The sequence below is a fragment of the Ovis canadensis genome, chromosome 7 (genome assembly GCF_042477335.2).
Source record: "Ovis canadensis isolate MfBH-ARS-UI-01 breed Bighorn chromosome 7, ARS-UI_OviCan_v2, whole genome shotgun sequence".
NCBI lineage: Eukaryota > Metazoa > Chordata > Mammalia > Artiodactyla > Bovidae > Ovis > Ovis canadensis.
This window is the reverse complement of record NC_091251.1, coordinates 23,390,621-23,412,114: the sequence shown is the minus strand read 5'-3', so window position 1 is coordinate 23,412,114 and position 21,494 is coordinate 23,390,621.

Genomic DNA, 21,494 nt, shown 5'->3' with positions numbered 1-21,494 from the left:
TCCTACTGTAAGCACGGGGAGCTATATTCAATATCCTGTGATAAACCATAATGGAAAAAAATATAAAAGAAGAATATATGTGTGTATATATATATATGAATAATTAAATCATTTTGCTGTATAGCACGGAGAAGGCAATGGCACCCCACTCTAGTACTCCTGCCTGGAAAATCCCATGGAGGAGGAGCCTGGTGGGCTGCAGTCCATGGGGTCACTAAGAGTCTGACACGACTGAGTGACTTCCCTTTCACTTTTCCCTTTCATGCATTGGAGAAGGAAATGGCAACCCACTCCGGTGTTCTTGCCTGGAGAATCCCAGGGACGGGGGAGCCTGGTGGGCTGCCGTCTACGGGGTCGCACAGAGTCAGACACGACTGAGGTGACTTAGCAGCAGCAGCAGCAGCTGTATAGCAGAAATTAACACAACACTGTAGATCAACTCTACTGCAGGAAAATTTTTTTAAATGAGTTTATTTTATTAAAGGCTCAGTGAGACATGGGGGGACCATGGGAGATACTTCAGTGCAGGTAGTAAAGTGAGGGGCACGGCCTCCACAGCAGCTCCAGAGAGGAACCAGCACTACTGCGTCCTGGTTGGAGGTACTGGAGTGTGTACCCCTGGTGGATTTAGCAGGGGACCACTAATGCCCGGGGTACCGGCGTCCAAGGAGGATGTGTGTGGGGTGAGGGGTGGGCCCACGGCAGAGTGGGGGCCGTTGCACCAGCAGTGGCAGGGGTCTTTTTTGGGAGCATGAGCGAGCCTCTGGGGAATGCCAGCACTGTTTATAGGACACTCATCCACTCCAGTGTTCTTGCCTGGAGAATCCCAGGGATGGGGGAGCCTGGTGGGCTGCTGTCTATGGGGTCGCACAGAGTCGGACACGACTGCAGTGACTTAGAAGCAGCAGCAGCATTTGGAGCAGGTCAGCAATGAATAAGAGCCTGTGTAATCCCGGTTAGTACCATCACTTTGCCGCCTTTATTCCTATGTTCTGATGAGAGCTGAGGTTGTCTTGGGTCATAGAGACTTTAAGAAAACAGTTCCTGAGAAAGTTAATGAGAAATAGTTGTCAGGGTTAAAACATATCCTTCCATCACCCTTTCTCAAAGAACTGAGTTCATATCATATGGAAGATGTTCTGTAGTGGGGACATTCTGACTGAAGTAGCTAATTATGGGCTGACACGGAGACCTGGAGTCCTGGGCCTGTCACAAATCTCCCCAAGGCCTTGGCTGTGGTGTCAGCAGATTTATGCTTTGTAGGCAGTTTGCTCCCTTACCTGGTTTGCAGCAACGGGATGGGGTGAAGGTGAACAAGACGAGTCATCTTACAGCGGTGACTTCTGAAGTGGAATATGGCTTGGGGTTCCTTAGGGGATTAGAGGCGACCTGTATTTAAATCTCATGTGTCTGAGTGGGGTGTAGCCCCAACTAAGAGCTATTTGACATATGAGGCAAGGATGCCTTCAAAGTGTCCTGGATGGGTCAGAGCAGGACTAGCATTGTCTTAACCAAGAGACAGGCCCACATTTTAACCTGCTGTTCCTTGGGGTCCTTCCCTGACTTCAGCACCAACGTAATCAGGACTTCCCAGCTGCCCAGGGGGCGTGCACAGGCTTCCCACTTTAGCTGCTGGGAGGCAGAAGTTCAGTTCCTCCCAGGTCTGCTTGTTTAAACCCCGATCACGAACCATCTGTTTCCGGTGTTTTCCCAGGTTGCCCGCTGAATGCAGGGAGGATGGAGTGTTTTGCAAACTCTGCAGCTATTAGCTTCCCTGCTGATCACACTTCAGGGCAATGGGACACTTTTCTAATGGTAAACTCTCCTTAAGCTTGAGTCATTTAAAATGTTCGCAATCAGCAATGTTCAGTTCAGTTCAGTTCAGAGGAAGCATATTACAGCTGACCAAGCAGAAAGGCCTCTGTAAGTCTCTGCCTCTGCTCTGTGATCCCATGGTCCAATTCTCCTTTCTCAAATAAAGAATTTAACCTTCAGGAAGGATGGGCTGGAAAGTTTTTCTGTATCTCATCAGTGATTTCAGCAAATGTGGTCTGGCCTCCCTGGCTTGCTAAATGGCAGAGGATACATTTGTAACCCGTATCTGAAGGCTCCGAGGAGGTCTTGGATACTCGCTGTGTAAATAAAAGACAGGGATTGCCCCTCGTTCTGAGTGGGCAGGGCTGCCCCAAGGTGCTCTCATCACGAGTCTCATTTGTATGGCTGGCTCCTGCCCTCTTGGGAGAGGTACCTGAAGACCTCCTGGGCTGTGTCAGGAGGGAATTTGATCACTAGGTCTCTGGTGAATTGTTTGTGTATTTATCAGCTAATGGCACATTATCTTCTATATATTGCTTGTTCAGATCTTGTTTATTTTTTTTTGACTCGCTTAATGTCTGACTCTTTGTGACTCTGTGGACTGTAGCCCACCAGGCTCCTCTGTCCATGGGGATTCTCCAGGCAAGAATACTGGAGTGGGTTGCCATGCCCTCTTCCAGGGGATCTTTCCAATCCAGGGATCGAACACAGGTCTCCTGCATTGCAGGCGGATCCTTACCAGCTAAGCCACCAGGGAAGCCCAAGAATACTGGAGTAGGTAGCCTATCCCTTCTCCAGCGGATCTTCCTGACCCAGGAATTGAACTGGGGTCTCCTGCATTACAGGTGGATTGTTTATCAGCTGACTGGTTTGTGTTTTCTAGAGAGTGTCTCTTGTGAAAAGGAAATACCTCCTGCCATATTAATAAATAAGACATGTCACAGCCATCAGCGATTTCTGGCCTCCAAATGTGAACGAGAGCTCCCAAAACTGTGATCCAACGGATGCTGCCCACCCCTCAGGGTGATTGCTGAGGAGCTGGGGGAATGCAAGAAGCAAGGTGAACTGGGAAACAAACAGGATTGGCCCAGATAGCTCAGGTGCAGATGAAAAGAATGAATGAAGTGAGCCCAGAGGCTTGCCTCCTCCCATACACTGAATGCTAAATTCCTTAACTTGACACCTGATATTTGATGTTCAGACTGTCTGCTCCCTTTGTTGAAAACTTGTATATAGCCTGACTCCCCTTCCTGCCTCCTTGAAGCAGTTTTCTCAGAGCTACTGAGATGCTGTCTCCTGGGCTCCGAGTCCTAAACATTCCCACCAAATAAAATAACTTTCTACTTTCAAGTTGTGACTGTAGTTTTTACACAACACTCTTGAACAAGGATCAGAAAACTATAGCCTACTGGTTGGCTGCTTATTTTTGTAAATAATATTGAATCAAAAGATGTGCATTAAGAACCTTCCTACTGTTGGTAGGAGTGTAAACTGGTGCAGCCACTATAGAACACAGTGTGGAGGCTCCTCAGAAAACTAAAAAGAGAGTTCCCATATGATCCAGCAATCCCATTCCTGGGCATATATCCAGATAAAACTATAATTCAAAAAGATACATGCACTCCAATGTTCATAGCGGCGTCATTTACAATAGCCAAGACATGGAAACAACATAAATGTACTTTAACAGAGGGAAGAATAAGGAAGATGTGATATATATACACAATGGAATACTACTCGACCATAAAAAAGAATGAAATACTGCCATCTACAGCAACACGACGGACCGAGAGATTTTCACACTAAGTGAAATAAGCCAGATAAATACCCTATGAGATCACTTATATGTGGAATCTAAAATATAACATAAATAAACTTATCTAGGAACCTGAAACAGAATCGTGGACACAGAGAATGGACTTGTGATTACCAAGGGGGAGGGGACATGGAGAAGGGGTGGACTGGAAGTTTGGGATTAGCAGATGCAAACTATTATATACACAGTGGATAAACCCGTCCCTGTAGCGCGCAGGGACTATATTCAATAGCCTGTAAGAAAGTACAATGGGAACAATATGGAAAAGAATGTGTGTGTATATGTGAGCTCAGTTGCTTCAGTCGTGTCCGACTCTTTGCAGCCCTAAGAACTGTACCCTGCCAGGCTCCTCTGTCCATGGGATTCTCTAGGCAAGAATACTGGAGTGGGTTGCCGTATCCTCCTCCAGGGGATCTTCCCCATCCAGGGATTGAACCAGGGATTGAACCAGGGTCTCCTGCATTGCAGGTGGATTCTTTACCCCTGAGCCACCAGGGAAGCCTGTGTGTGTGTGTGTATGATGTGTGTGTGTAACTGAATCAGTTTGCTGTACAACAGAAATTAACACAACACTGTAAATCAACTATACTTCAGCTGGAATACATTTTTTTAAAAAGAGGCTTGATAACATTTGAATGAGTGTCTGTACTTCTAGGGCAGGGTCACATAGGAAACAGAGGATGATTCATCTAAAATATTTACTCTCTAGCCCTTCATAGCAGAAGTTTGCCGAGTCCTGCCTCCATGGTGTACCTCCTTCTAGTAATAAAACAGTACAGACTGTAACCACAAGGAGATACCAGTTCACATACTCATCAGAGTATCAGAAATCCTGAAGTGAGAAATGAAACGCACATATTAACAAAGAGACATGTGTGAGTATGTTTGCTGTGGCCTGTTGGCCAGAATTCTTAAACTGGGTAATTTTTCACCAGGAAAAAAAGATTTTGCTATATGCATATAGTGGAATACGTTTTTGAGATTTTAACTTGGCTATAAAACTTCAAAACACCAAGCTGAGTGAAAAAAAAAAAAAAAAAAAACAATAAGCAGAATGATGCAAAGCTCCAATACTTTGGTCACCTGATGCAAAGAGCCAACTCATTGGAAAAGACTCGGATGCTGGGAAAGATTGAGGGCAAGAGAAGAGGGGGGTGACAGAGGATGAGGTGGTTGGATGGTATCACCAACTCAATGGACATGAGCTTAAGCAAAATCCAGGAGATAGTGAAGGACAGGGAGGCCTGGCGTGTTGCAGTCCTTGGGGTTGGAAAGAATTGGACATGACTGAACAGCAATTTACATAAAATTTGTAGATATGCAAATGTAATCTGCTCCTGTGGGTGAAGGATACATAATGAGCTAGATGAGTCTACAAAGGTGGTCTAGGCCCATGGGTGGAGGGCTAGGCCCATCGGTGGAGGGGCTAGGCTGAGATCCAGGCTGTGTGGAGGGGAGATGGGACTCTTCCCCAGGCTTGAAGCTCCAGGTTTCAACAGCTTTCTTGCAGTGAAGAAAGCCTGGGCGAGAGACCTCTTAACTGTGGATTCACTAACTGTCATGCCCTTTTAGTCTGGAAGTCAATGTACTCTCATATGTGAATTTCTTGCCCAGTTATAAATGCCCACATTTTATTTGCTGAATCATCAACCTCTTCAAGGTTCTAGTTAAATGGACTGATCATATATAGGATAAATCCATATGAAATACATAAATATCAAATTCAAGAAAAGAGTACCCCTGAGAGGAAGGTGGAGGACAGAAGAGAAGGGGTTAAGAAGACATCCCAGTGGCTATAAGATATCTATAGTGATTTGTCTCTTTATAGCATAGGAATCAGTATGACAAAATGTTATGATCTGATTAAGCTGAGAGAGGGCATGTGAATGGGATCTACAGGGTGAATGGAAGTTGGCGGATAGAGGCGGATAGAGGATTGAGCTTCTTGGTAGAAAATGAGAAACATCTATTTTTATGAGAAGAGGATGGTCAGAACTGGTACCCAGTCTAGGCCAATATGCTAACTGTTCTATACTCTACAAACATTTGTTGAATGGAGGAATTTAGCACATTCTTAATAAGCAGCATGTGCTAGGCCCAGTAGGTGGCAGGGGTCCAACACTAGGATGAGACACAGCTCCTGCCTTGAAGGCAGGCACAGTCAGTGAGGGGAGTCCACCACGCACCAGGACTGAAGCTCCTGTGGAGAGGGATGGGAACACAGCACACCCGCCTGAGCACACGACTGTGGGGGCAGGGGGACCACCGATGTGGGGAGAGGAGGGGGTGAAGAGGATTCTTCAAGCAGGGAGTGGGAACTCAGCTGCTGAGACACAAAAGCACCTCCTAAGGAGGAGAAAGGGCACAACATGCTGAGGGAGGGGGGGACGCTCAGCTGGATGTGTGTGCCAAATGTGTGTGCGCACACGTGTATAACACCACTGAGTAAAAGCTAAGGCCAGATAGAAGGGGTTGGGAAGGCTCTGACTGCCTTTCTAGCTTGTACTTCCTTCCCAGGCATGAGAGCTACTGAGGCTGGAAAGCTTGGAGTGTTTGAAAGGGTGGTGTGACAAGACCTGTCCTCAGAAGTATTTCCCAAAACCGGAGGGAGAAGTAAGTGAGAACAGCAGGCCAGAGGCGCGGTGGAAGGTGCTGAAACATGCCCAGGCAAGAGATGACAGCAGCCTGTGTTCAAAGAGTGGCTGTGGGGATGGAGAGGCAGGGAGCGAGCGATGGCTCTGTGGAGGCCAGGCCGGGGGGTGTCATAGTCACCTGAAGGCACTGACCCTCCAACCCTCACGGGAGCTGCGTCTCCACAGGAGATGCCCTTGGACAGAGGCAGATGGCCACGAGCTGCTCTGGGGTCTCTGGGGCCGGGATTGCATTTCCCCTCAGCACAGCTCCCCACTTCCCCACAGAGGCTGGTACAGAGCTGTTTGCTTAGTAGGCGCTCAGTTACTCAGGGGAGCAGAAGGAAGCGATAGGCTGTGTCAGAAACCCTGGCGGGTTTTCTTAGCTCTGGGCACTTGAGATGGAAGGAGGCAAGCTTCCAAAGCCTCGGGGTCACCATCACCCAGTCATAGAGGGGCAGCGCTGTGACCCTGATCACCCAAGATGCGCAGGCAGCCCCGAGGAGCAGAGGGAGCCCACAGCGGGCCTGAGGGAGCCTGAGCTCCCTGTCTTGCTCTGCTTCCTCCTGACAAGACCCACTCTGGCCCTCAGCTTCCTCACGAATTGAAGGGGGCAGGGATCAGAGGATCTTGGCAGATCCTCTGTCAAGATGATTTGGCTGCAGGCAACAAAAATTCACTTCAGCAAACTGAGGCACGAAAGGAAATCTGTTACAAGGATACGTAATAGCTCTCAGAATTGAAGGGCAGAGTGGAGAACAAGGTTTGGAAGAGGACGGGAAGAGGACAGCCGCAGAGTCCCGCTGGAAGGGCCAAATCCCTGGTCTGTCAGGTGGAGGAAGTGGGTCGTGCGGGCCTCTCAAACACTGGAGCTCAGACAGCCTCCCCATCCTTATTTCACTCAGACCGATATTCATGTCTAATTGGCCTCCCCAGATCACAAGTCCATCCCCACTTGGCGAAGGTAAGTGAGGGCGTATGGATTGACACGTCTTCTAAGCCACACGCTGCAAGGAAAGGATAATTCCCTAAAGAAAATGTGATTGTTGTAACCCTAAGAAAGTAAAATGGATACTGACCGCCAACAGTGCTTTACAAGTTCAGGGTTTCCATGGGGCTCTAAAGTTCAATGACCCATAGCATGTGGTGGGACATGGGTTGTAGATGGAACCACAGAATAGAGGGGCCAGAGACCCCTTGCTCTCTCCAGTGGGGTAAAGGGGTGGTGGGGGGGTGAAGGGTAAGTAGGGGTGGGGAGAGGGGCCTCAAAAGGAGGGGCCGCAGCTTGGGGGTTCTGGGAACTCTTTCCTCTCCTGAGGGCACTTTTCTTTAATTGAGAGCTACAGCTTCCCTGGGGGCATTGTGAAATTGCTGGCTGGATCCTTCTGGAGTCAGAGGATTAGAGGTAATTCCAAAAAGTCTCCTTGGAGTCCCTGCCTCAAACAGCCCAGACTAGGCCTAATGAGGAAAAGGGGCCAAGGAGCTAATATTTTCAGAGGACTCTGGGGAGGATCCCCCAGAAAATGTTCTCAAATTCTGGGGAAAAACGTTTTTAAAAAATAACTAAAACTGGAACCTATGACACATCGGCCAAAGGGAGATGAGTTCTCGTGAGGACAACCATGAAATCAGGAATTATTCACAGTGAAAGGAAGAGTATTTGTGGGTTTTCAGAGAGCTTCAAGCAGGACTGAAATGCAGGTTCTGGTGCCAGGCGTGTCTAGGGACATGGAGAGGGTCACTTTAATCATCACATGTCACTCAACCCAGGGCTGCAGTTCCAAGGTCTGGAGGCAGGGCAGCATCATAACCTGAGTCCCACAGACTCCGTTTCTGAGGAGGCTCTGAAGGCTACAAATGGTCCAGCACAACCCAGACCTAAAAACAGGCTCAAGTGAAGGCATGAGTTGGGAAGTGTGGGGAAGAGAGAGCCTAGGAGGCGGTGACTCCAAGCGGAGTCACTTGAAGGAGGGGGCAAGGATTGAACTGAAGAGTTCCAGGGCATCCAGCCTGGGCTACCCCTGCTTGCCAAGGAGCTAAATGTGGGGTGGCCTAAATGTGATGTCACCACAGCAGATGGGCTCCGTTTGCACATTCTTTTCATCCAGGAAGAAGGAGATCTTCTCTGCCCTCAATTGCTAAATCTTACCCACATCTTCATCCAACAAGTGATCCAACTTGGTCTACAGACACTTCAACTTGACCCAACACCTAAGAATGGTCTTTGGGTGCCTGAGATCAGTCAGGATGAAAAGAGAGAATAAAACAGGTGGGGCTCGAAACCTCATTCAGAGGAGAGAAGTGGAAGGAAGCTGAAAGGCTGGTTCATGTTGTGGAAGCAGGGAACATGCCTTGCACATGTAAGAGCTTGGGTGGCTGAGAGCAAGAACTCTGGGCTGCTCATGGTACTCCTCCAGGAACTCTAAGTCAGTATATGCCTGGGAGAGCATTTCACAAAGGGGTAGGCTCCCTGCAAGCCTTTTTGCTTGATTTTTTCTGTTTGTGTCTGTGTAGTTATTGTTTACTTAGGTCATTCCCTCTGTGTTAGAGTCTGTTTCACATCTGTCTGACAGTTCTTTGAGGTCAAGAATGGTGTCTCAGTGATCTTGGCATTTCAGAATCTGGCACCGTCCTTCACATGTCATCAGACCTGTCACTGTGGTTGTGTTGAATGGGAAGCACCATGGACACAGGGTTGCTTGCAAAAGACACCATGGCATCCACTTGTGCTGATTTAGACTCTAAAAAAAAAATCCATAATGACCACCTGGTGTTAATTATAGCCAGCTCCTTACTGGAGAAAGCAATGGCACCCCACTCCAGTCCTCTTGCCTGGAAAATCCCATGGACAGAGGAGCCTGGTGGGCTGTAGTCCATGGGATCGCTAAGAGTCGGACACAACTGAGTGACTTCACTTTCACTTTTCACTTTTATGCATTGGAGAAGGAAATGGCAACCCACTCCAGTGTTCTTGCCTGGAGGATCCCAGGGACAGGGGAGCCTGGTGGGCTGCCGTCTATGGGGTCGCACAGAGTCGGACACGACTGAAGCGACTTAGCAGCAGCAGCAGCTCCTTACTGCGTTTCCCCATCCTATATGTCCTCAGAAATGCAGCTCTATCTGCACACACTGACTCAGAGTTGAGATCATTTGGGTGGCCCTCTGTTTTCCTGAAGAGGAGGGAGAGGCACCTGCCCTAAGTGGAGGCTACTTGGGCAGCCCCAGTGCCTGCCTCTGAACATTCCAGGTCCTCCCATCCTCCTGGTAAGCTATTGCACACATTTATCGTTTGTTGACAAGCATCTGGCCAAAAGAAAAAAAAAAGGGATAGGAATTATTAATGAGAATGAAGAAAAGTGCTTTCCCATCCAAGCATTTCAAACTCAGCTGCCTTTGCTCTATTGGTCCAGGACTTTAGGGACGATTTTGAGGATAAGGAGCCCAGGACTCTTACTCTCCTGGGAAACAGTGCCAACAGGGGATTTTTTGGGTAGTCTCTTGCTAACTGGCAATATGAGCTGGACATTGTAATGGGGGGTAAACTATAGTTTTGAGGAATAGACATTTTTTCTACTTTTCAAAAAAAAACTAATAACATTTATCTTTATCTAGAAGGTTGTTGTTTTTCAGTAGCTCAGCATGTCCAACTCTTTTCGACCCCATGGACTGCAGCATGCCAGGCTTCCCTATCCTTCACCATCCCCCACAGCCTGCTCAAACTCATGTCCATTGAGTCGGTGATGCCATCAAACCATCTCATCCTCTGTGGCCCCCTTCACCTCCTCCCTTCAATCTTTTCCAGCCTCAGGATCTTTCCTAATGAGTCAGCTCTTCACATCAGGTGGCCAAAGAAGATATTTGTACCATCTCATTTTCCTCACTAGGCCTGTGAATATTCAGGTAAGCCCTTCATCAATGGGGCTAATCAGGGATGTGGACCAAGACACACTTAGCTGGGTGAGCCTGGGCTGCGGAGGGCGAGAGGCATCGGCTGACGGGCACTGTCTGTGCGTGGGAACCAAGGAGCAGTCAAGAGAAATGTGCACACCTATGTATTTCTGGTGCATATCTCTGGAAGGGGAAATAGCTGCTGATACTTATTTATTCTTTGTTTTTTTTTTTTCCAGTGGTCATGTATGGATGTGAGAGTTGGACTATAAAGAAAGCTGAGTGCTGAAGAATTGATGCTTTTGAACTGTGGTGTTGGAGAAGACTCTTGAGAGTCCCTTGGACTGCAAGGAGATCCAACCAGTCCATTCTAAAGGAGACCAGTCCTGGGTGTTCATTGGAAGGACTGATGTTGAAGCTGAAACTCCAATACTTCGGCCACCTGATGTGAAGAGCTGACTCATTTGAAAAGACCCTGATGCTGGGAAAGACTGAAGGAGAAGAAGAGGATGACAGAGGATGAGATGGTTGGATGGCATCACCGACTCAATGAACATGGATTTGGGTGCACTCTGGGAGTTGGTGATGGACAGGGAGGCCTGGCGTGCTGCGGTTCATGGGGTCACAAAGGGTTGGACACAACTGAGCAACTGAACTGAACTGAATGTTTTTCTGTATCAGTTGGATTTGGGGGTAACAAGCATGGAATACTTAACAATCAGAAAAATTAAACAATCATTTTTGAAAGGGATATTGTGTGTTCTCCAAACACATCCTGCTCAAGGCAGCCCCCTCTTCAACTTGTTCCTTCTTGCTCTGCTGGGGCTACTCGTGTGTGCGCTTGTTCTCAGGGGCTCCCCAGCCCCATGTCTCAAGACCTGTTCCTTTGCAGAGCACTCCTGACAAGACCCCAAAGATATCCCTCCCTCACACGAAGCTCAGCAACGCCTTCAGGCTGAGACTTTCTCATATCCTTGTATTGATCTCTTCCCAATTTTTATAATTGATTTCAGTATATTTATACTTGGTTTTTAAATGCTCAAGTAATGTGGACTAATTCTCCTTGTAAAAATAAAATTACCCCTGGTTTCCTCCCTCCAGAGCATTTAAAAGGGTTAAATAACTGTTATCAATTCGTGTGTTTCCTTCCAGTTTTCTCTGTTATGTACTTACTTAAATGCACTCATAGATACTATATCATCTGGTTTTTTTTCTATTTTCATAAATAGTATAATTTCAGGTATTCTAATTTCCTTTTTTTTTGCTCAACAATATGTCTTGAATATTTACCCATTCAATATTTCTTTCAGTGCTACATAGTATTCTAAGGTATATTTAGTAATTCTCCTTTGTTGTGTATGTAGATTGATCCCAGATTTTCATTGTTAAGAGCACTGAATGTCCTAGGAATGCCTCTTTGTGCATAAGGATAAGTGTTGCTTGAGGAGAGTTACTGAGAACTTTTCACTTCTGAATAAGATGGTATGCAATTTAAAAAAAAAGTTTGTTGCTGTTGTTCAGCCACTCAACAGTGCCCAACTCTTTGCAGCCTCACGAACTGCAGCACCCCAGGCTTCCCTGTCCTTCACCATCTCCCTGAACTTGCTCAAAATCACGTCCATTGAGTCAGTGACGCCATCCAGTCTTCTTGTCTTCTGTCGTCCCCTTCTCTTGCTGCCTTCAGTCTTTCCCAGCATCTGAGGCTTTCCTAAGGAGTCAGCTCTTCACATCAGGTGGCCAAAGTACTGGAGCTTCAGCTTCAGCATCAGTCCTCCCAATGAATATTCAGGACTGATCTCCTTTAGAATGGACTGGTTGGATCTCCTTGCAGTCCAAGGGACTTTCAAGAGTCTTCTTCAACACCACAGTTCAAAAGCATCAATTCTTCGGCACTCAGCTCTCTTTATGGTCCAACTATCACATCAATACATGGCTACTTTAAAAACCATAGCTTAGACTATACAGACCTTTGTTGGCGAAGTAATGTCTCTGCTTTTTAAACACTGTCTAGGTTGGTCGTAACTTTTCTTACAAGAAGCAAGCATCTTTTAATTTCATGGCTGCAGTCACCATCTGCAGTGACTTTTGGAGCCCAAGAAAACGAAGTCTCTCACTGTTTCCACTGTTTCCCCATCTATTTCCCATGAAGTGATGGGACTGATGCCATGATCTTAATTTTCTGAATGTTGAGCTTTAAGCCAACTTTTCACTCTCCACTTTCACTTTCATCAAGAGGCTTTTTAGTTCCTCTTCACTTTCTGCCATAAGGGTGGTGTCATCTGCATATCTGAGATTATTGATATTTCTCCAAGTAATCTTGATTCCTGCTTGTCCTTCTTCCAGCCCAGTGTTTCTCATGATGTACTCCGCATATAAGTTAAATGAGCAGGGTGACAATATACAGTCTTGACGTACTCCTTTCCCAATTTGGAACCAGCTTTTTGCTCCACGTCTGGTTCTAACTGTTGCTTCCTGACCTGCATACAGGTTTCTCAGGAGGCAAGTAAGGTGGTCTGGTATTCCCATCTCTTTAAGAATTTTCCAGTTTGTTGCGATCCACACAGTCAAAGGCTTGAGCATAGTCGATGAGGCAGAAGTAGATGTTTTTCTGGAATTCTCTTGCTGTTTTGATGATCCAACAGATGTTGGCAATTTGACCTCTGGTTCCTCTGCCTTTTCCAAAAACCAGCTTGAACATCTGGAAGTTCCCAGTTCACGTACTCTTGAAGCCTGGCTTGGAGAATTTTGAGCATTACTTTGCTAGTGTGTGAAATGAGAACAACTGTGCGGTAGTTTGAACATTCTTTGCTATTGCCTTTCTTTGGGATTGTACTATTATTAATAATTCACTTTCCGAAGTGTTGTGCTAATTTTATTTCCACTAGAATCGTGTGAGTATACCTGCTGCCCCACACCCTTGCCAAGTCTGAACAGAATCAAATATTTTAATTATTTCCAATCTGATAGTTATAGTATTTCCCCAATTATCAGAGAGACTGAGCATATTTTATTCAGTTTATTTGTACTTTATTTTATATAAACTGCTTGATCATATTTTTTCATTTTCCTTCTCTTAGGTGGAGGAAAATCTTTTTGGAAGAAGAAATTTGTGTGGGCTGTTTCTATGTTCTAGATAATAATCCTTTGTCATTTACATGCATTGCAGACATTTTTTTTTTTTTTAATTCTGTGAATGGGGCCTTTTGGACAGAAGGTTTTTATGTTTTTGTTTGTTTTTTTAATAGGGTCATGTTTATCCATTGTTTCTCTATGTTTTACTTTCTATTGGTTCAAAAGCACTCCTGGGTTTGCATTATATATTTTATTTTTCTTTTTTTCAACTTCCTGTGCTTACTCCACCTTGCTAATCTTGGCACGCATGTGCAGGGAAGATTGTCTGAGCCCATCACTGCCACAATACATACTGCTGAAGTATTCTGAAACCAGCTCCAGTGACCTGCACCAATTCGTCCCTTGCTAGAGTATTATGAAAAATCAACTTGTTGGAAAGACAAGCCTTTGGCTGCAGTTTGGAATTATTCATGGTTGTAGACATTTGTTTGTGTGAGGTCTTAGTTATCTTTAACTCCTCACTCCAGAAAAATACATATTATTATTAGACAATCAAGTACACATGGGGTCCAGAAGGTAGAAGGAACGTAGAAGGAAAATAAAAAGTTTTAATCCTGCTGGTGCTTGGCTTCACTTACTTGAAACCAAGGAGTCCCAGACCCTGAGTCAGCAAGTCACAGAAGTGACAGAACCAGAGATCAAACCCAAATCACCTCCCGGTAAGCCAGCCACTCCCCTCTAGGTCCTGTGCCCTCCACCACTGCAGTAATATCTCCATTTACAGATGCTGTCGCTAAATCTCAAGGATTCTCCTGCGGGTGGTGTGGAAACAGGAGAGGAAAACTGTTTTGCTACAATAGCACAGCTGCAGAAGATGGGTGACAGATGTGCTGCGTGAATCAGATTTATTTGCCTGTAAGCACTTCACAACGTTGTGTGTCTGGGTATGGGAAATACACCTTCGTTTCAACAAACAGTAACACCAGGCTGCATCCCCTTCTCCATAGCTTGAGGGATTCTAGAGAGGTATTGGATTATAACAAACTGGAAAATTCTTAAACGAGATAGGAATACCAGACCATGCTACCTGTCTCCTGAGAAACCTGATGTCAAGAAGCAACAATTAGAACTGGACATGGAACAACAGACAGATTCAAAATTGGGACAGGAGTACGTCAAGGTGACATATTTTCTCACCCTGTTTATTTAACTTCTAGGCAGAGTACATCACATGAAATGCCAGGCTGGATGATTAACAAGCTGGAATCAAGATTGCTGGAAGAAATATCAACAACCTCAGATATGCACATGATACCACCCTTATGGCCAAAATCGAAGAGGAACTAAAGTGAAAGGAGAGTGAAAAAGCTGGCTTGAAACTCAACATTAAAATAATAAGATCATGGCATCCAAACCCATCACTTCCTGGCAAACAGAAGGGGGAAAAGTGGAAACAGTGACAGATTTTGTTTTCTTGGGCTCCAATATCACTATGGATGGTGACTGCAGCCATGAAATTAAACGATGCTTGCTTCTTGAAAGGAAAGCTATGTCTAACCTAGACAGCATATTAAAAAGCAGAGACATCACTCTGCTGACAAAGGTCTGTATAATCAAATCTATGGCTTTTCCAGTAGTCATATATGGATGTGAGAGTTGGACCATAAAGAAGACTGAGCATCGAAGAACTGATGCTTTTTGAACTGTGGTACTGGAGAATTCTTTTGAGAGTCCCTTTAATTGCAAGGAGATCAAGCCTGTCATTCCTAAAGGAAATCAACCCTGAATATTCACTGGAAGGACTGATGCTGAAGCTGAAGCTCCAATACTTCGGCCACTTGATGCAAACAGCTGACTCATTTGAAAAGACCCTGAAGCCAAGAGAGAAGACAGAAGGAGAAGGGGACAACAGAGAATGAGATGGTTGGATGGCATCACTGACCCAATGAATACAAGTTTGAGTAAACTCCAGGAGAGAGTTAAGGACAGGGAAGCCTGGTGTGACTTAGTGACAACAAATTAATAATTATCTGCAAGCACATCCATTGCATTTCGCAAGTTTCATGGGCGTGTCTTTTGGGGGTCATAGGTGTGTGGTTGGAAAATGAAAGGAAGAAAAGGTGTTGGTTTTAAGACACATCTGCTGTCCCTTCTCTACTTTCTCCAAATTCAGATTCACTCTTAAGAGAAACCTGAAAGTGTGGTAGACTGGCTGCTTTAAGAGTCCCAAAACCCTTCACCCCTCCCTGTGTCCAGATCTTTCACCAGGTAATTTTGCAAAACTGTCCCCACCCCACAAACACACACACACACTCTGAGTCTGAGCCAGGTTGTATATTTTGATTTAGCGAATGGAATGTTGACAAATGAAATGCGAGGTCAGCTGAGGCTTGAAAAAACGTTTTGCCTTTCCACCCTCTTGCTTCTCTGCAGTCACCATGAGAACATGGCTACACTAGCCTAGTGGGGAGATGAGTAAGGGCTGCAGAGCTGAGTGACCTCAGTCAAAGCCATCCTGGACCAGCCAGCATCCGTCTCCACCCCAGACACGTGCACAAGCTCAGCAAGGACCACAGTAGTCGACAGTTGTTGTTTAGTCCTTTAGCCATGTCCAACTCTGTGCGAAGCCACTGGCTACCAGGCTCCTCTGTCCATGGGATTTCCCAGGCAAGAATCCTGGAGCGGGTTGCCATTTCCTTCTTCAGGGGATCTTCCTGACCCAGGGATCAAACTGTGTCTCTTGCATTAGCACGCACATTCTTTACCACTGAGCCTTCTGGGAAGCCCATAGTTGACAGAGCCCAGGCTGAATCAGCTACCTGCAGACTTCAAGCTAAATAAATGCTTACTAGTATACGCTCATCAAAGTTTTGTGTTGGTTTTTTTTTGCAGTATTATTGCAGCAAGTGATAATGGAATCATCTGACAAGACGTATCTGCATAGACCACCGTGGTACAGTCCTTGGGCACTCACTCATCTGGTTAAATTTTCAAACATTTTAGATCGTCCCAAAGCAACTCACTATAAACCTGTCCTCATCACCAGTGCTTACGAAAGAGAAATTGCCGTATCTCCACTTTCCTCTGCTATTGTGTGTGAAGCAGAAGCGTTTAACTGTGGCTTTGTGGGTGAAGTCTGTCCACTTCCCTAGAGCTCAATTAGTCTTTCCATAAACTCCACTTTCAAAGGAGGTCTAACGGCTCCCCTCTCGCAGAAGAAACATAAAGCCCGCTTGGTCTCCTGAGGAGGGCGTTTACAGCCACGTGGTGGGAACAGCAGCAGGCACTGGGGCTGACAAGGGCGCTCCTGAGGCAGGAGCACTGGGGGCAGTTCTCAGGGCCGCCCCACAGTGAGGCCAGGCCAGGCCCACCAGGTGTGCAGAGTGGACAGGAGTGCTTCCTGCGGGCGGGAGAGCTACGGAGAAAAAGGGGGAGACAAGGGGGTCCAGAAGAACTGCTCTCCCAATAGGCATACCACCAGGTCCCTAGAGCAGGGATGCCTCACCCTGACTAGACACCATGTCAGTCCTGAGGCGGGAGGTCTGGACCATGGAAACTGATCTCCCCGACTCTGCAATGCTCTGTTCAACTCGGGAGGGGCCCCGGAAGAGTTAGAAAGGACCGAGAAGAAAAGGCTGATAGAAAATGAGAAAGGCAAAGAAGAGAAGGTGCCTTAGATTCCGTCCAACACTAGCCTGACCCTGCTCTTGAACTCAAGGACCAAGGACAAAGGCTGTGGGGACACTTAGAGAGGTGTCAACTTTTAATTTTGCCAAATGACAGATTTGTTGTAGGAAAGGGGACCCCTTCCAGGGCCTGAAACTGGGCTCTTGTCTAACACTTGGAAATGAATTGTCTGAGGAGACACCATGTGCTGACAAAAAAAGAGATTTTATTGGGAAAGGGCACCCGGGTGGAGAGCAGTAGGGTAAGGGAACCCAGAAGAACAGCTCTGCCACATGGCTTGCAGTCTTGGGTTTTATGGTGATGGGATTAGTTTCCGGGTTGTCCTTAGCCAATCATTCTGACTCAGAGTCCTTCCTGGTGATGCGTGCCTTGTTCAGCCAAGATGGATGCCAGAGAGAAGGATTCTGGGAGGTGGTCAGACATGTGGTGTCTCATTTTGACCTTTCCTGAATTCTTCCGGTTGGTGGTGGCTTATTAGTTCCGTGTTCCTTAGCAGGACCTCCTGTCGTAAAACAACTCATGCAAATGGTTACTATGGTGCCTGGCCAGGGTGGGCGGTTTCAATCAGTATGCTTCCCCTAACAGATTAATCAAAAACACACCTCCAAATCTACCATCTTTTGTCATACCTGTATTAGAACAGGACTTCTTGACCCCGAATAAATGATAAACGCATAATCTCAGTATAGAATGGCCTTTACCCCAAAATGAGTTACTAATCTTACACCATCTCATATATAGACATGATAGTATATATATATATATATATATATATATGTGTGTGTTAATATTATGATAATATAGTGAGTGAGTGAATCAGTCATGTCCAACTCTTTGCAACCCCATGGACTGTGGCCTACCAGGCTCCTCCCTCCATGGGATTCTCCAGGCAAGGGTACTGGAGTGGGTTGCCATTTCCTTCTCCAGGAGATCTTCCCAACCCAGGGATTGAACCCGGGTCTCCCACATTGCAGGCAGACACTTTAACCTCTGACCCACCAGGGAAGCCCATTATGATAATATATATGTGTTATGCTCTGAGCCCGTATCTCTGAACCGACCGAGAGAGCAAGTCCACCACAGCAATGCAAAAGCAAGAAGGGAGTTTGTTTATTTCTAGCACGCTAGGGCCCAAGTCTCATCCCACACAAGGGAATCCGACAAGAGCCCCGAACAAAGGAGTATGGCGGCTTATATACAGGCAGTTCTTTGTCTCAGTTACAGGAGTAGCTGGCGTTACATGATTGGCCAGGCAGGATGAGCGCATATCCTGTCTCTTTCTGGTAAACATGACTCAGGTCCTAGAGCCCATCGTTTGGTCCCTAACAATATGACTATAATTGTATATTTAATTATTCTTGTTTTTCTCATTTCATGTTAGACTTGTGAAGATTTCATCACCGCTCCTGGATTCTCTGTTTGCTGGGTGCACGTTCTTACAGGACTAGTGGTGAAAGGCAAATTATTTCATGAGCCTTTGGAAGATTCAAAAGATGGAAGACGCCCCCTATCCCAAAGGAAGTCTGAACTCTGGTGGGTAAGGTGGTGAGGGGCGTGGTCAGAGGCACAGGCTGTAAACTGTACTCACTGCGCTAAACAATCAGGCTGGATGGAGAGGCTCCACCCCCGGCGCTTGCCTATAACAGTCTAAAACCACCCACATCTTCCTCTTTTTCTCCCACCTACTTCCCAGTTTTCTCCTATCCATCTCCCCACTTCTTCCTGCTCCCACCAGCACAGTGATTCATAGTGTGGTACTTATACTTAATGTATAATGTGTTAAAGTGAAAGTGAAAGTCCCTCAGTTGTGTCCGACTCTTTGTGACCCCATTGACTATACATTTCATGGAATTCTCCAGGCCAGAATACTGCAATGGGTAGCCTTTCCTTTCTCCAGGGGATCTTCCCGATCCAGGAATTGAACCAGGGTCTCCCACACTGCAGGTGGATTCTCTACCAGCTGAGCCACAAGGGAAGCCCAAGAATACTGGAGTGGTTACCCTATCCCTTCTCCTGTGGATCTTCCCAACCCAGAAACTGAATCGGGGTTTCCTGCATTGCAGGAGGATTCTTTACCAACTGAGCTATCAGGGAAGACCACTTAATGTATTAAGTCATTTAAAAAAAAATCCTCTACCATCTTGGTTTTTGCTTTTAAAAATTCAAAATTTAAGCAATGTATGACCTGCTTAGAGAGAAGGATAAGCTGAAATCATTTTCTGTAGTTGCACAGCAGGCAGCTTCTATTCATGGGCTTTATGCTTCTGGTGTGTCTGTGGAGGGGGCCATCATTCCAGGATGGCAACTGTGAGCACAAAACCGTTTAGCATTACCTCGACCCAGGGCTCTGATTAGCAGATGGGAGAAACTGAAAATGCTAATTATGAGATAATTGGAATAGATAGGGACTCTCTCTCGGGGGCTTTGCAGGTGTTGCGACATGAACAATGTAACCATTTAAATGGAAAGAAACCATGAAGTAACTTCCACCCCAAATTACTGAGAAAAGATGGATAAGGCTGGGGAAGGCAGCTGGAAGGGAAGGGGCAGCGGAAGGAAGGCTGCAGTCCCTGCCCCTTCGGTGTGCCTATGGAAAGTGACGAACCAACCTGGGCTTGGCAGCCAGGGAGCAGCTCGGAATCCGACTCGAATCAGAAAACATCCTCCCATCCCAGTACCTTTGAGGTCTTGATTTAACACAAGGCTTGGGATGGAAGTCATCATAGGAAAATATTACTTTTCTTTCTTTCCCTTTTTCCTTTTTTTTTTGTTTTTTAGAGACCATAATTAACATTAAAGATTCAGTTTGTTCAAAAATAGAAACAGATTAAGTCTTTTTACTAGCAACTTTGGGTTAAGACTGCTTGAATTGGCAGCCTTCCTACTCCTACTCAAGCCTAGTCTGTCTTATTTTAAAGCCCTCATTTGCTTCTTTGGAGGTCAAGAGGCATGCAACGCTGGAGACTTGCTGATGCACAGCCTCCCTTCTTGTATCTCAACTTAGCACACTCTGGGAGGCCGGCAAGGGCAAGCGCAGGCCTGGTGCTCGGAATGCCTGAGACAGAGGTCTGTGGCTGGGCTGGGCTGGTGGGAGGGGCCGCATCTCCAGGCAGGGTGAGCTGAGCTCAGTTGAGAACCGGGTGGAGGGTGGAGGCAGCTAAACCGTAAGGAATGCTAGCACATTAATCGGAATGGAACAGGATGGAAGAAGTGTGTTGACTGGAGCTATTTTCAGGAAGAGGACTGGAAAGACTCATTTGATAAGCTGCTTTAGGGTAAAGGGGAGACGTGGGGACTGCGAAGCAAATAAAAGTTATGTGGGGCTTTGTTTGCCTGGGCAGAGGATGCAGGCTGGGGTCAGAGCTGAACTGCCTAACCCAACGGAAGCAAGCAGAGTGATGCCACCAGGACGCCCGCATATTAATCCTCGGCATTAATTTCTGAATTATCAGGAAGCTGACAATTCAGCCTGTTCTCTAAGTAGTTGCTAAATAAACCTTTCACAGTTTTGAAGAGATTTCAGACTACTCAGGATGCCCACAGGCCTGAGGTTCTGCAGTGGGGAAAGGAACACAAAGGCTGCTGAACCCCTAGAATGGCTGCCAGGAGCTCCAGGACACGCTGTTCCAGGGGACAGACTAGGAGATCAGTCACACACCAGGGGCCAGACCACACGGGCCTGAGAACTGCCCCCTTTCTGAAGGAGATGAAACAGGAGGGAAGAGGGCAGGGCACAACCTTTAAAAGAATGACATGGTCGTAGGACTTGACAGAAACTGGTTAGAACCAGTCAGGTTCAAGATGGCAGAAGATTCGACGTCCAGTAGACTTTGAGCCTCATTATACGCTCTTTGTAACACATCAGCAAGCTAAATATCACACCTGCCAGCACCATGACAGTTCCAAGGCCAACCATAAAAGGTCAAAAAGTGGGTAGTGGCGCAATTCCCAGAAATCTTCACCCATTCCCTGAAATAGTTGGAATAATCTTCCCACTCATTAGCCTATGAAATGATGCAGCCCATAAAAACTAACCAAGCCATATTCTGAAGCTCTCTCATCTTCTAAGATGGCCCACACTCTGCCTGTGGAGTGTTTCTCTCTAAACATACCCACTTCTTACCTATCACTTCATCTTCAAATTCTTTCGGCACCAAGCAAGGACCTCAAATTAACCAGCCAGAGGGAGCAGCTTTGCTATGGATGGGCAGCCCAGCAGCTTCTTTGAGGTTGCGGTATGTATGGTAGCTCAATCAGATTATGATCGTATTAGACAGGGTTCTTACGAGAAACAAAACCAACAGGATGTTAGCTACCGATGACGGCTATGAAAAGTGAAAGCATTAGTCACTCAGTCATGTCTGACTCTTTGTGACCCCTTGGACTGTAGCCCTCCAGGCTCCTCTGTCCATGGGATTCTCCAGGCAAGAATACTGGAGTGGGTTCCCCTTTCATTCTCCAGGCTATGGCTATAGACATATAGGTATAGATGAGGAGATTTATTCTAGGAATTGACTGCAAGCTGGAGAACTAGGAAAGCCAGTGGTGTATTCAGTCTGAGTCTGAAGCCTGAGAACCAAGAGCAC